The sequence below is a fragment of the Nanorana parkeri genome, unplaced genomic scaffold (genome assembly GCF_000935625.1).
Source record: "Nanorana parkeri isolate BGI_ZX_2015 unplaced genomic scaffold, ASM93562v1 scaffold186, whole genome shotgun sequence".
NCBI classification, from domain to species: domain Eukaryota; kingdom Metazoa; phylum Chordata; class Amphibia; order Anura; family Dicroglossidae; genus Nanorana; species Nanorana parkeri.
Window position 1 is genome coordinate 1,375,780 of NW_017306454.1, and position 14,154 is coordinate 1,389,933.

Below are 14,154 nucleotides of genomic sequence, written 5' to 3' on the forward strand. Positions count from 1 at the left end.
TGCAAAAAAAAAAAAAAAAAGACAGGATTACAGTTTTCCCAAGTCTGCATCATGACATCTGATTGGCTACCATAAGTTACAGCAGATCACCACTGCCATCTCTTGTGTTTGATTAATCTCACCAAACACGCATTTTAGAGGGAACAAGAAATAACCCAAACTAGCGAAGCCAGCAGACTGGGACAAAGAGAGCCATTCCCCAAATATCACCAAACACCAAAGAAAAAAAAATGCACCACACAGCAAGTCCGCCCGCAGCACTGGTATGTGGTCCTGGGGTGAAGTATAGCAATACCCATCAAAACCTCCTTTTCACAGCGGTTTAACATTTTTTTTTATGTTCAGAAAAAAACAAAAATACACCAGAACAAAGCAAAATAAAATACATTTAGATCTACTTTTGCCAGCACAATAAATATCAAAAAGGCGAACCAATAACAAAAATGTATAATACACTTAATAAAAAAGAGACACAGAATTGTGACCCACACCACAACGCACAAAGTACCAAAAAAAACCCCCACCACCCAACATACATCTACAGACCAATAGCTGTAGGTTTACCTTCTGGGTGTTAAGCCTTAAATAAGTTCTGGACAATACTTATAGATTCTGAGAATACCAATTGGTAGCTCTGATGCAGGTGTTCCTAGCCAGTCACCTGAACTACTCAGCTTAACCCCGTAATGACCAGGAATTTTGTTTTCAGAGAAATAGGCGTTTTTTGCCCTCCCATAGCCTGCAATGGCTCGAGATAAGGATAACATGTTGATCCCATGGCTTCAATACAAAGTCACTAGTCTAGAACAGGTATGGCCTGGCTTCCCTCCATGAATAGATAACTCAGAAAGTAGTCAAGTTACAGACAAACAGGTCATTAGCATTTTTAGAAGGAGGTAGTAAAGTAGCCCACCTATCCCCTTCTGTAGCAGCAAGATATGGGGGGGTTCACATAAAAACAAAAACTTACAAACCTGTACCATTTTGCTAAATGAGTGCAACATGCTTTGCTACCAATGCATGTCTAATTTTGTTTAATAAATGCCCCCTTGTTGGGTAATTTATGGAAACTGGTGCAGTTCCCCAGACCCAACAAACTTCACTTTGAACTAACTTATGAAAGGTGCTTCCTGGTTGGGTATTGTGGTTGCACATTACTCTTTGCCTTATTATACAAAGGATCGTTTCCCTAGAAACAATGCTGAATGTAAGTAACCCTAAAAAAAAAAAAGCACACAGTTGTAAAATCAACAAAGGGGAAAAAAAGAAATAAATCATTTGTTACTTAACAACACTTCCATACATATATGAAGAACTAGTTTAAGCAAGAGGTAGGGGGTTTATAGGAATGATCTTCCTGGCCTCTTTCTTACAAATGCTTTATACACAACTGAACCTACCAGTCCCAAACAATTCAGGCTTTCAGTCAGCCCCAGCAAACCAGCTCTGTAAATATTGCACTCAAAGGGAATCACCTGTATTTCTTCGGGTGCTTATCATTTGTTAGACACCCTTAAAGGGGCAGCGTAGCAATGGGATTTGAATAAGCTGTATCAATAATAATTGTAGCAGCTGTTATTTTTTTCTCTTTAACTTTTTCATTCCATGCGAAGCATTGCATGTAAACAACATAATGAGCATATATAATAATATTGGCAAGGGATGAAGACCTTGTTAGAACAGACCACTTGCATACTAGACAGTCTGAAGCGCCACACTGCTTATCAGTATCATCGGAATTATTCGGCACCTTTTATTAGAATGCTGAAGTGTCTGCATACATGTTTTAAGGTGCAAATAAATATTTTACATTTCAAGATAACAACTGTAACATAGTTGAAATGATTAAAGACATTTTTTCCCCTCTCTAAATGTGAACTGGGGTTGAGCTGATGACAGGAAACCTGTACTGAATCTGCTGAAAGAAATATGGGAAGCTGCTTTGTTGACCTCCTTTTGAAAATGCTAGATGACTGACTGTCTCTGGTTTGAATCATTCCGAATTGCTGATTTGGAACAAGCATGCAGCAAGCGAAGTCAGAATTCATTATCTACATACCATATCTATATTTGTATGTTTCAAATGGCTCAAAGTATTTTTTTTAAATCTCTTTTTTTTAACAGTGGCAGCAAGGCCCCTTTTACAAGGGCTCCATATGTTCCACCTGAGAATGTGTGATGAGTGTCTGTCACGATTTTTCCTCCTTCTTGGGAATGGATGAAAAATGGACCCAATTAATCAATATGGGTGGCCGGATGTAAACGGACCTGCACCTTCCTATATCTGCCCAGATTTGGTCACGTCGGGATGCACACTTTATGCGTTTGGTCAGTTGAACCTAAACAAGCATGGAAGTGAGTGGATATAGCTGGATGGACGTCTGCTTACATGTAGCTGCCCATAGGGATGTATTGCAGTCCATTTTTTATCCAGGTCAAACAGATTGACCGAATGACTGTGTGGAAGAGGGCTAAATTGGGAGTTTTGTTATATGTACATCTAAACAATCTTCTATTCTTATACATTTATTATGGTAAGGTTCAACGTTTCCAATGCATAATATCCAAATGAAACCAGTAGGTCATCATGTATTTAACAGTGAGAAAATTACATGCTCTTCAACGTTTCGATAAAGAATGAGAGCGCGTTAGAACACCATTAAGGAGAGTGGTTTCAGATGGTTTGTGATCCTTATTCTTTGAGGAGGAGCTTTGAAAAAAAAGCATCCTAACATTGACATTAAACTCAGGGGTTAGACCTTAAAAATAGATTCAGGTACCTTAACTAGTAACAAAAAATGTAGTTTACTTGTTTATCACTCAGCTGTAGATCCTGAAATCCTCTCTGAATTGGTGCTGACATTGTCCTTCCTTCTGGAGGGTGACTACTTGTGTTCCCCATGGTCCCTGTGTGTGTTGTAAAGTAGTCACCGCTCCAAGCTCGCTCCTGTGATGGACTACAATCTCAATACAAATTAGTAAACTAAACATGAGATTCTAGTCCATCACAGGAACGAGCTTGGAGTGGTGGCTACTTCACAACACACACAGGAACTATGGGGAATAAAAGTAGCCCCCCTCCAGAAGGAAGGACAGTGTCAGCACCAATTCAGAGATGATTGGAGGATCTACAGCCGAGTGATACACAAATAAGATACATTTTTGTGAATGGTTAAGGTACTTGAATGTATTTTTAAGATTTAACTCCTGAGTTTAGTGTCACGTTAAGGGTTCCAGGCGACCTGGTCAAGCATGTGCTCTCGGCCTTTTGGCTAAGATCAAGTGTAGTACCTGTTCTTATCAATGATGATGAATGGAGTCCCAAAGGGTCCTGGTCTTGTGCAGAAAACCAAATGGAGCATCCACTCATGTAAGATCGGAGGTCGGAAGTACTTCCCTGGTGTCCAGCATCTAGCGGGCCTCCTGAACCTGGGGGTGCCTGGGTAGCACTATGGGTTTGGGACCCCACTGTGTGAATAGCATGTTGGCCACAACACCACCAGCTTTTTTCTGCACCGTGCCTCTGGGGCTAGGCCTTTTGGCTAAGACCAGGAGAAATCTTTTATACCGGGCCACGAGGCTTAGCCATTGTCAAGCACACTGGCAACTATTTATTTTCTTCACTTGTTTTGTGAACTTTAACTATTTATGTGTGCTTTTTTCACTCCATAAGGATGGAGGGTGTGGGTCTTCGGGCCTAACCTGAAGTTTAAAGGGAGGATGTGTGGCCATTAGGTTCCTTCGTCTCTCTTCAGGAGAGCCCCCAATCTAGTACTCAGTGGTTGGCTTCGGATGACCATGAGGAAAGGGTCCACCTGGTTTCGACCAGGTGAACACAAGTACCTTGCCCCTGTCAGCCTTACGACCAGGAGGGTCAGGGAAGGGCCCTATCTCTTAGGGAGATGGACCGTTGACACACCCTAGTGCACTTTATTTTGTTCACGATGGTGTTTAGTTTTTGCACACGCACTGCTAGCTTAAAAAACAAAAATGTGTGGGGACTAGAGATGAGTCTGGGCTTGGTGCGAACCCAGTTCTCCAGAGTTCACCCAAGCTCACTCAAAACTGTGACCAACACTCCCCCCTCTTGGCCCAATCAGTGGCGGCAGGGGCATTTCCTGGCCCTTTGTGGCGTATAGCTGTGGGGCATGGGAATGTGCATTTTCCGCAGCTGACTGGGTCAGGAGTGGCAGACCAAGTTTTGAGCGAACTCAGGTGAACTGGGTTTGCACCAAGCCCAGGCTGATCACTAGTGGGGACACCCAATATATCCCTATTTCTACCTGTGAAGGACGTAAGGATATGACAGCCACCGGTGCATGCACCTCCAAAAACAAGTGAGCAAAGGTAGTTTGCACATTTATACCCGGATAGGTGCCCTTTAAAGTAGGGTGGGCACAGACAAGTTATTCTGTGTGTTAGGTTTAGAACAGGCGTAGCCAAACTTTGGCCCACCAGCGTGGTGAAACTACAAACCTCATTAGGCACTGCAAGATTCTGAAAGCCACAGCCATGACTCCCAGAGTCAGATGCATGATGGGATTTGCAGGGGTGTTCTGAGGCTGGGGATCACCAGGAGCGGAGACCGGGTGACACCGCGCCGTGACGTCATCGCGCATGCACGGTTGTCTTATTGATGCCTGCCGTCGGCCATCTTGGTGATGGACGCCGGCAGAGAAAGAAGGGGACTTTCACGCGACGGAAAGAGGTATGCCGCCGGATCCCCTCCTTTCTCCTCACACTGTCTGGCTCTCGGTCCGTGACCGAGTGCCTGACTTTTAATGGGGGGTGAAACCAAATGACTGTCAGTCATTTTGGTGTCACCCCTTCAATGGCGGCACCCGGGTGCGGGTCGCACCCCCCGCGCCCTCCTTGTGACGCCACTGGGGATTTGTAGTATCCCCACAGCTGGAAGGCCAAAGTTAAACTACCCCTGGTTTAGGAGATCAACTAATTTTCAAATCAGCTGTCCTCCCAGACAGCAGTGTCATGTTAAGAAATCCTCTCAGATCTGCGACTAAAAACTACCAAACATTCAACTTGTGTGACAGAAAAGAACCCTGTGCACAGTATGTGCTGGATGGACTGTCCCTGTATTTTATAATAATTAATAATAAATGATTTCGGTGATAAGGACAATTCTTTCGTAGCAGACATTATGACCCTGACAAAAAAAAAAAAAGGAGTGCGCTGCTGGCCTTGTCTACTGGTACACAAGAATCTGTTGTGACCGCCTTTTATCTTTAGACATAGCACTCCGCTGCGTTCTCAGCAACTTTTGTTCACATAATGATTGATCTTCAGTAACTCATGAGGTTATTTTTGTTACTGCTGTAACAGTAGCCCTGGTCAGCTCAGAAGTTCACAACTGACCTTTGCTTAATCATTTTGATATGTTTAATGGGAGCTTTCCAGTGTATACATACAGCCTCATTCAATGAACATTGCGTTTGGCGCCCCCCTTCGCCCGTTGCAGCATTCTGCTGTGACCGCATGATGCTCCCACAGGGGGCAGGTCCCTGACAGCCTGCTCCCACAGGAAGTGGGTCCTTCAACTTGTAAGTGGACCCGAGCTGCATTGCAGATTGGTAAGTCAGAGGCACAGTGAGTATTGCACGAGAACTGCACTTTTTCTTTTCACATATGCTGCGCAATAAATGAAGGATGAACTTCGGGATAAGCAAACATTGTCCTCATACAAGAGCCATGTGTGTTCTTCTTGAATGTTGGTGTGCTTTGTGTACGTCTTCCACATCTGTGCAGTGAGACTTCCTGTACAGGAGCTTCCTTTGTATCCGCCCCCTCCTTTAGTTTTCTGCAGGCAGCCTGTAGTGGGAGGGAATCAGCTTGGCCCCTCCCACAGCTCTTTGTACTGGTTGTGTACAGCACACTGATGATGTCACTGCTACCTTTGCCAGTTAAAATCTGGGTCTGAAAGGGCATTTGGTTCACACAAAGTGGATTTATATATTTTGTGGTTATTGAGGAGCATACTTAACGAAAAGTTTTTGTGCCCGGAATTCAGCTTTAAAAATAAAAACAAGCTAGGGCTATAATTGAAAAGTTTGGTATCAACTAATCCGAAATCACTGTGTTCATGCCAGACCAGTACAAAACAGATTCTGATTGGTTTCTAAGCAAGTGCACTTTGCTCCCGGCACAGCCCAGTACAGTGGGCCGAGGAGGTCCCTACCAGGAGTTGGGCTGAGAATCCGTTCTTCTGGGAAGACACTCTACTTCCCATCCCTTGGTTTCAAGTCTCAGATACCTGAGGTTCAGCAGTTTGCACCATCGTGCTGGTGTGAATCTAATGGTGGGACAGTTCCTTTGCTCCTCGGCTTCATCTAGTGGCAGGAAAGCTATGCATACAGCATTCAGCATTCCTCAGCTATATGTTGGGATGCATTAAAGCTGAGAATCTGTTCTTCTGAGAGGACATCCAGATACCTGATGTTCAGCAGTTTGCACTATTGTACTGGTGGGAATCTAATGGTGGGGCAGGGTTTAGCAAAGATGTATCATATTAGTGAATCTTGATGGAATAAATGGTCTTATAGTTATTGGACTTCATTATGAGATTTCCTATGTGAAGCTCTATAATGTGAAATAAGGGTCCAGCCAAATTATGGGGCTCATGTATAACTATTCTGCTCTGCGTACAGCCATTTGCACAGCATTCCCGCCACTAGATAGAGTTGAGGAGCATAGAAAGTACCTTTGCTCCTCAGCTTCATCTAGTGGCGGGAAAGCTATGCATACAGCATTCGGCATTCCTCAGCTATATGTTGGGATGCATTAAAGCTGAGAATATGATTATGGAGGATTTTAGCATGCCAAAGCGGTACATTGTTTTTCATGGCAATTTGTTGTTTTATATTGCAGGCCCGTAATTCTTAGAAGCCCTGTGTGCAGCCCTATAATGTGAAATAAGGGCCCATTAGTGAATCTTGATGGAATTAATGGTCTTATACTTATATGACCGTCATACATGAGCCTCTATGTGTGTTAAAGCAAAGCATTGTCATGCATTAAAGAATGCCAAGTTAAGGCAGGACACCGAAATGCACAAGAAAAACGTATATGACTTTTTATTTCAGCATTGTGGTGTGCTGCAGTGTGGGGGTGTTGTCTACTACAGCGTGTTGGAGTTCCATTAAAAAGAATGGCACTGTACCCAGATTGTGCGTCAGCATGGGTTACAGTAACACGTTACAAACTGTGCATTTTACCATAGCGCAGGGGTAGGTAACTTCCTCCCTCAAGCTGTGATGATACTTTACCTCTAGGAGTCATGCCTGCGGCTGTCAGTCTTGAAATGCCTCGTGGGATTTGTAGTTTTACCACAGGTGATTGCCTACCCCTGTCATGGCGCATCAGGGGTGACTACGCCCCTAATCAGTAAGAAAGAGGAACACCCCCTTGCATAGGCTGTGACAGAGGAGCAGAAATCTTAATCATGAACAGAAAAAAGTCAGTGGGGTGATTTAGTTTTGGATGGCGTGACTCCTTTAGCTGCCAGTTTCATGACATATACCCAACAACTAAAACTTGCTGCTTAGTAGGAGAAAGGAGAGAGGGCCACATGCTCCCTCCCCATTAGACATGAGGAATTTGTTTCGTTCCGAATCAAAATTCGGACGGATTTTCAGAAATTTGGACATTCTGGCACATCCGAATTTCTGAATCCCAATGCATCCGAATCTGAATTTACGTTTCCAAATTTCACATCCCATCCAAATTTTGTTCAAAAAACGAAACCGAATCGGACATGTGACTTTTCTGGCCAATCAGATGTGCTTTTCGGTTTAATGCATCCGAATGGGTCTGAACACGAATTTTCGTTACGGCAAAATGGGAATAATATAGTATATGGCTCCCATGTTGCCATAACGAAAATTTGTGTTCAGTATATACATATGATGCTTAAGCTGAAGCTCCTAGACTCGAATGGCATTCAGGATAAGAATTTCTGAATGGCATTCATGAGCTCCTGAATGCCATTCGGAACTGGGAGCCTCAGCTTTAGGGTCCCCACACACCTTACGATAATCGCGGGAAATCCCGCGATCATACGATGATCGTAAGGTGTGTGGAAGCCGTGCGACCTCTACTACTGTAAGGTCGCACGACTTTAAACTTACGAACATGTTTGCAAACCCGCTGAGCATCGTACGATGTTCGGCGGGTTTATGGCATGTCCGTACGGTAACAGCCGCACGGGCCGGTGTGCGCAAGCGCACACTGCCTGTTCGGCATTACGGTCATCGGAAGCCCGCCCCTCAGGGGGCGTGGCTTGCGATCATCGCAAGTACGATCTGCCTATGCAACATAGGCAGATCGTACGTTTTTTTAAGTACCTTACAACCATCGCAAGACAGAAGTCTTGCGATGGTTGTAAGGTGTGTGCCCAGCCTTAGTAATATATGTATTTGGCTTCTAGACCCAAATGGCATTCCGGAGCTCCTGAATGCAATTCGGAAATTTGGACTCCCGAATGATATTCGGGTCTGGGAGGTTCAGCTTTAGTATTAATATCGGTATTTGTTTTTTTGTGGTATTGCAAAGAAAATTCGTAATCTCATCCGGAACAAAAATTCGGGAACTGAATTTCGGATACGAATCCTGAAATATCCGAACCGAACTGAATTTTTCTGCAGCTTACGTGTCTACTCCCCACCACCCTCTGATGTCCGAACCAGGAGGAAGCAGCCTAGGGTGACAACACTGCTCCTCCATAGGTACAGTACAATGAATTGTGTCACCTCAGGGCAGGAACCGTGTTTCTAGCAGGATTACCAGATGACATAAAGGATAAAAAGCTTGCAACAAAAACAAAACTAATGCAGACACCATATTTGAGGATTGCTAAACGGCAATATTTTACATTTTTATTTTTGGGTTTCCATAAACGTTATGCTTTTGGTGGGGGAAGAATTGTTCAGGCCGTGTTTAGTGTGTGACGTTGACCCGTTATTTAATTTCCACAGGTTCCATTTACAATCATTTCCGTCACAGCCGGGAATACATGCGTGCGCGCGCCCCCGACGCCCGTTATCTCAACAAGTGAAAGGCCGCGCGCAGGCCACGCCCCCTTCCCCGCAAGCCATTCTCCGCCCACGGTTTCTCCGTCCTCTCACGCGGGTGACGTATTCCCGTCTCTCGCGGGTGACAATGGCGCCGTGGCCCGCCGTACTCCGCAGACGGTTCTAGCTGTTCGAGGGGGCGGCCCGCACAGACGCGGAAGCCGTTCTTAGAATGCGCTGAAGGTTAGCCAAAAAAAGAAAACAGCGAAGGCGTCGTGCGCGCTCCTCGATCGCATAGTGCGCTTTCGCCAAACGTGCTCGCGCACGCCCGTACGTCAGTGTGTCGGAGAGCCCCTGACCGGGAGAGGAGGAGGTTTTGGGAGCCATGGCGACCAACATAGAGCAGATCTTCCGCTCCTTCGTGGTAAATAAATTCAAGGAGATCCAAGAGGAGGGGAAGCTCGACAGGTAAGCGTGAGGCCAAGGTGTGGCTGGTGTACGGTGGGGTTGAGGGGTTACGCTACACTGAGGCCTGGCTGCGGCCTACACGGGGTTATCGGGGAGCTGTGTGGCCTGTAGGGGACAGGCAGCCCTCGGTGGAGGCGGGGTAGGAAGCCAGACCACAACCATCCTTCTACAGCGCTGAGAAGGTCTGAATATTTTTTTACATATATGTGTAAACATCATACTTTAATCTACTCCCCCTGTTGGGGGAGGGGGGTGCAAACCCAGACCATGCTATGGCTGCCTGGACATATCGGCCCGTTCAGTCATGTGTAAGGGCTGACATTAACATTGCTTTCTATGATGATTGTCACATCCTGGACTCTGTCACCTCATATGCATCAAAGTTTTATGTACAGTTTGACCCCCTTATTGACAAAGGTTAAACCAACCTACTTCACCCCCTTCCTATCTTTTATTTTTTTCATTGCAATTTATCATTGCAACTTACCTTTTTCATTGGGTAAGTGGGAGCTGGTTATTTTCCAATATGATCTTTATTGGTATTGGTATTATTATGGTATTATTGCTGATGTTACTAACATCGCTCTTCTTTTGGCCCTGAGAGTTCCGGCTATAGTTCAGTGTGGGGAGCGTGTCATATAGCCATCCCTCTTCTCCCCTTCCCTGGTCCATTCTTTATCTTTTCTGTGAATGGATGAGGGAGGGCTACGTGACCTGATCCCTAAACTCTGACAGCGCAGAAATAATTACAGTAACCAAGAGGGATCCGAGCCCTACATACTCATCATCAAAGGTAACATATGACTTGTGGCCCTGGCAAGAAACTTTTTTTTTGTTTTTCTTTTCTGGAGTCAAGCTTTAATAAACATTATCCCCTACCCTGTGAGTCCAGCGTTGTGGTGTTACTGTTCGCCGCTCTGCTGCTGCACACCAAGTCCTGGAAATGCCGACTTCCTCTGTTACGTCAACAAGGGGCAACTGTTACTTCCTGGTTCTCACAGCTGGCCCCCTTATGTCATTGCACCTTGGCACATCACCAGGAGCTGGCTGCAAGAAACAGGGAGAGACATCTGGCCCACCTGATGACATAGCTTATGCTCATGATTGCTCCTAAGCCCCCAGGAAGTATGACCTGAGCATCCCAGAAGACTGTGGGGTCCTGGGACCACGCAATCGCGGACAGTTGCACGCAATAGTTGCCACGTGGCCCCATTGAGTTCAATGAGGTTACATCTGCGCTGAAGTTGCTGAAAAAAAAGTACATGTACCTTTTTTTTTGCTACACACGACGTGCGGCTTTTAGCAATCCGCTCGACCGGGGTGCCATTAGACACTAATGGCGGCGGTCTGCACAATTTTCACTCGGTCACGTATCGTGCAAGTTTGAACCTGACCTTAAAGGAGTACTATGGGGTAAGTGTTTTTCCCCATAGTTCTCCTCAGGGTCACAGGAGGAAACAAATTAGCGTCCTCCTGTGACCCAAATCTCAGTATACCGCTAGCTACAGCTCGCGGTATACTGAGACCGCCGCAGCCGGGACGGATCCCGACAATACTGTTGCGATCCACCCAGCTACGTGATTGACAGCTGGTTCTGCCTATCTAGAGGCAGAGACAGCTGTATCCGCCCCTCCCCCGTCCGTTCCGCCAATCAGCGCTGGAGGATCGTGGAGGGGGGGAATCCCTGCAGGGAGCTGTGAGTGACAGTCACAGCTCTCTGCAGGGAGATGATCAATAAGTGAGCGAGCAACGGTATGTGTTCGCTCACTTCCCGATCTAGTGAGCCGACGCGTGACAGTTTAATTGTCTCACTTTGGCTCGAGCTATGAGGTTGGGTGAAAAGCACTCACCTCATACTTCTCCTTTTAAAGGAGAAGTATGAGGTGAGTGCTTTTCACTCATCCTCATAGTTCTAGCCGACCTGTGACAATGAGACTGTCACAGGTCGGCTCAGTAGATCGGGAAGTGAGCGAACACATACCGGCGGTCGCTCACTTCTCGAGCCTGTCACGGCAGAGAGCCGTGACAGGGGAGGGGCTGGATTCCACCCTCCCCGCTCCGATCCTCCAGCGCTGACTGGCGGAATGGACGGGGGAGGGGGCGGGTACAGCTGGCTTTGACTCTAGATAGGCAGAGCCAGCTGTCACTCACGCAGCTGGGCGGATCCAGACATAATTGTCGGGATCCGTTTTCCGCTGCGGCGTCTCAGTATACAGCGAGCAGTAGCTTGCGGTATACTGAGTTTAGGGTGACGGGAGGACGCTAGTTTGTGTCCTCCCGTTACCCTTAGAACTATGGGGAAAAGCCCTGACCCCATAGTGCTCCTAATGCCTGAACCCAGTTTTTAATCTTTGGCATGTGCTGGTAAAACTGTATGTAACTTTGCAACTATTTAGTGTATCCAGGTGAATCATACCTTGTTGTTTTCAGGACAAATTGAGCTTTTATTTGCTGGTAAATGTTGATGGATTTCTCCTTTTATTTATTTGTAATCATTGATGGAAAACTGGACCAAAGTATTAAAAAAAATCAAAAATATATATATTTTTTTCAATTCTAGTCTATATTTCTTGCCCTTACTGTGATAAACAAACCCAAAATAAGTTCTCCGGCCGTGCACAGAGATATCACGTGTGTATGTTTTATTTGTTTTTTGTACCTGTACTAGAGCCAAAAACCAGTAGTGTGCATTTTTCCTTCAGAGAGTGTCATTAATTATGTGATTGGGTCTGTCCTTACTCCCGAGCATCCTTTTGTGACCTGGAGCTGTTGGTGACGGCTCGGTCACACTGCTGGGAGTGTGCAGTTGAGTGCGTTTTCTGCTTAAAATGGCATTAGGCCAACAAATACACCTTTTAGAAATGGCAATCTACAAACAGAGACTTATAGATAATTGCCGGCTTTTTATTCTTTGCATACTTTATTTTTGTTTTCCTCCCCATTCTTCTCACAGTGGTTATTTTTACTAAGGTAGGATTACTAGATCTCTAGATCCCTAATGTTTGTACTTCTATATTTGAGAGGTTGTGTTTTAGTTAAGGTGCACATGGTACAGTGTATTTCAAATGCAGCACCATTCATTCACCTGGTGGATTGCAGAAACTGCAGCATTCAGGACGATATAGAGTACGGTGCAAAGGTTTTAGGCAGGTGTGAAAAAAATTCTGTAAAGTAAGAATGCTTTCAGAAAGTAAAGTGTTAATAGTATATTTTTTTCAATGAACAGAAGAGAAATCCAAATCAATATTTGGTGTGACCCCCCCTTTTCCTTCAAAACGGTATCAATTCTTCTAGGTACACTCACACACAGTTTTTGAAGGAACTCTGCAGGTAGGTTGTTCCAAACATCTTGGAGAACTAAGCACAGATCTTCTGTGGATGTCGGCTGCCTCAGATCCTTCTGTCTCTTTATGTAATCCCAGAGAGACTCCATGATGATGAGATCAGGGCTATGTGGGGGTTGAACCATCACTTCCAGGACTCCATGTTCTTCTTTACGCTGAAAATAATTCTTGACATTGGCTGTATGTTTGGGGTCGTTGTCCTGCTGCAGAATAAATTTGGGGCCAATCACATGCCTCACCTGATGGTATGGTATGACGGATAAGTATCTGCTCGTATTTCTCAGCATTGAGGACACCATTGATCCTGACCAAATCTCCAACTCCATTGGCAAAAATGCAGCCCCAGACTTGCAAGGAACCTCCATCATGCTTCACTGTTGCCTGCAGACACTCATAATTGTACCGCTCTCCAGCCCTTCAGAGAACAAACTGCCTCCTGCTACAGCCAAATATTTCACCTTTTGACTCATCAGCCCAGAGCACCATTTTATTCTACACCCCAGTTCCTATGTGTGCGTGCATAGTTGAGTCGCTTAGCCTTGTTTCCAGGTCGGAGGTATGACTTTTTGGCCTCAATTGTTCCATGAAGACCACTTCTGGCCAGACTTCTCCGGGCAGTAGATGGGTGTACCTGGGTTCCACTGGTTTCTACCAGTTTGGTGATGGACATCTTCTAATGTTGAAGGGAAGTAAGCATGATGTGTCTCATCTGCTGCATTGTTTCCTTGGCCAACCACTGCATCTACGGTGCTTAACATTTCCTGTTTCTTTGTGGTTTTTCGAAAGAGCTTGAGCAGCACATTTTGAACCCCAGTCCTCTTTGAAATCTTTGCCTGGGAGAAACCTTACTGATGCAGTATAACTACGCTGCGTCTTGTTGCAGTGCTCAGTTTTGCCATGGTGTATAACCTGTGACATGAAACTGTTTTCCACAACCCCACCTTAGTAGCAGTTTGCCTGTTGCTCACCCAGTTTTAAGCTTCCTACACAGTTGTTTCAGTTATTGACTGTGTTTCCTCTTACCTATGATATTGATGATCATTAGCACCTGCTTGGTATAATTGGTTAACCATACACCTGACTAATCCTACAAAATCCCTGACTTTGCAAGTGTGCAAATGTAAATTTAGCTGGCCATACACCATCTGCAGATTTTCTATGGTCAGATGGAAAAAGTGCAACAGATTCCTCCATCTACGCTAAACTGTGTGGATGGTGGCATCTCCCATTGGGCCAAGCTTCAGTATCTTGCTAGTTGGCCCCGCTGGCTCTCAAAATAGCTGAACAATGCCTACATCCAATCAGAGTGTTCAGGTATT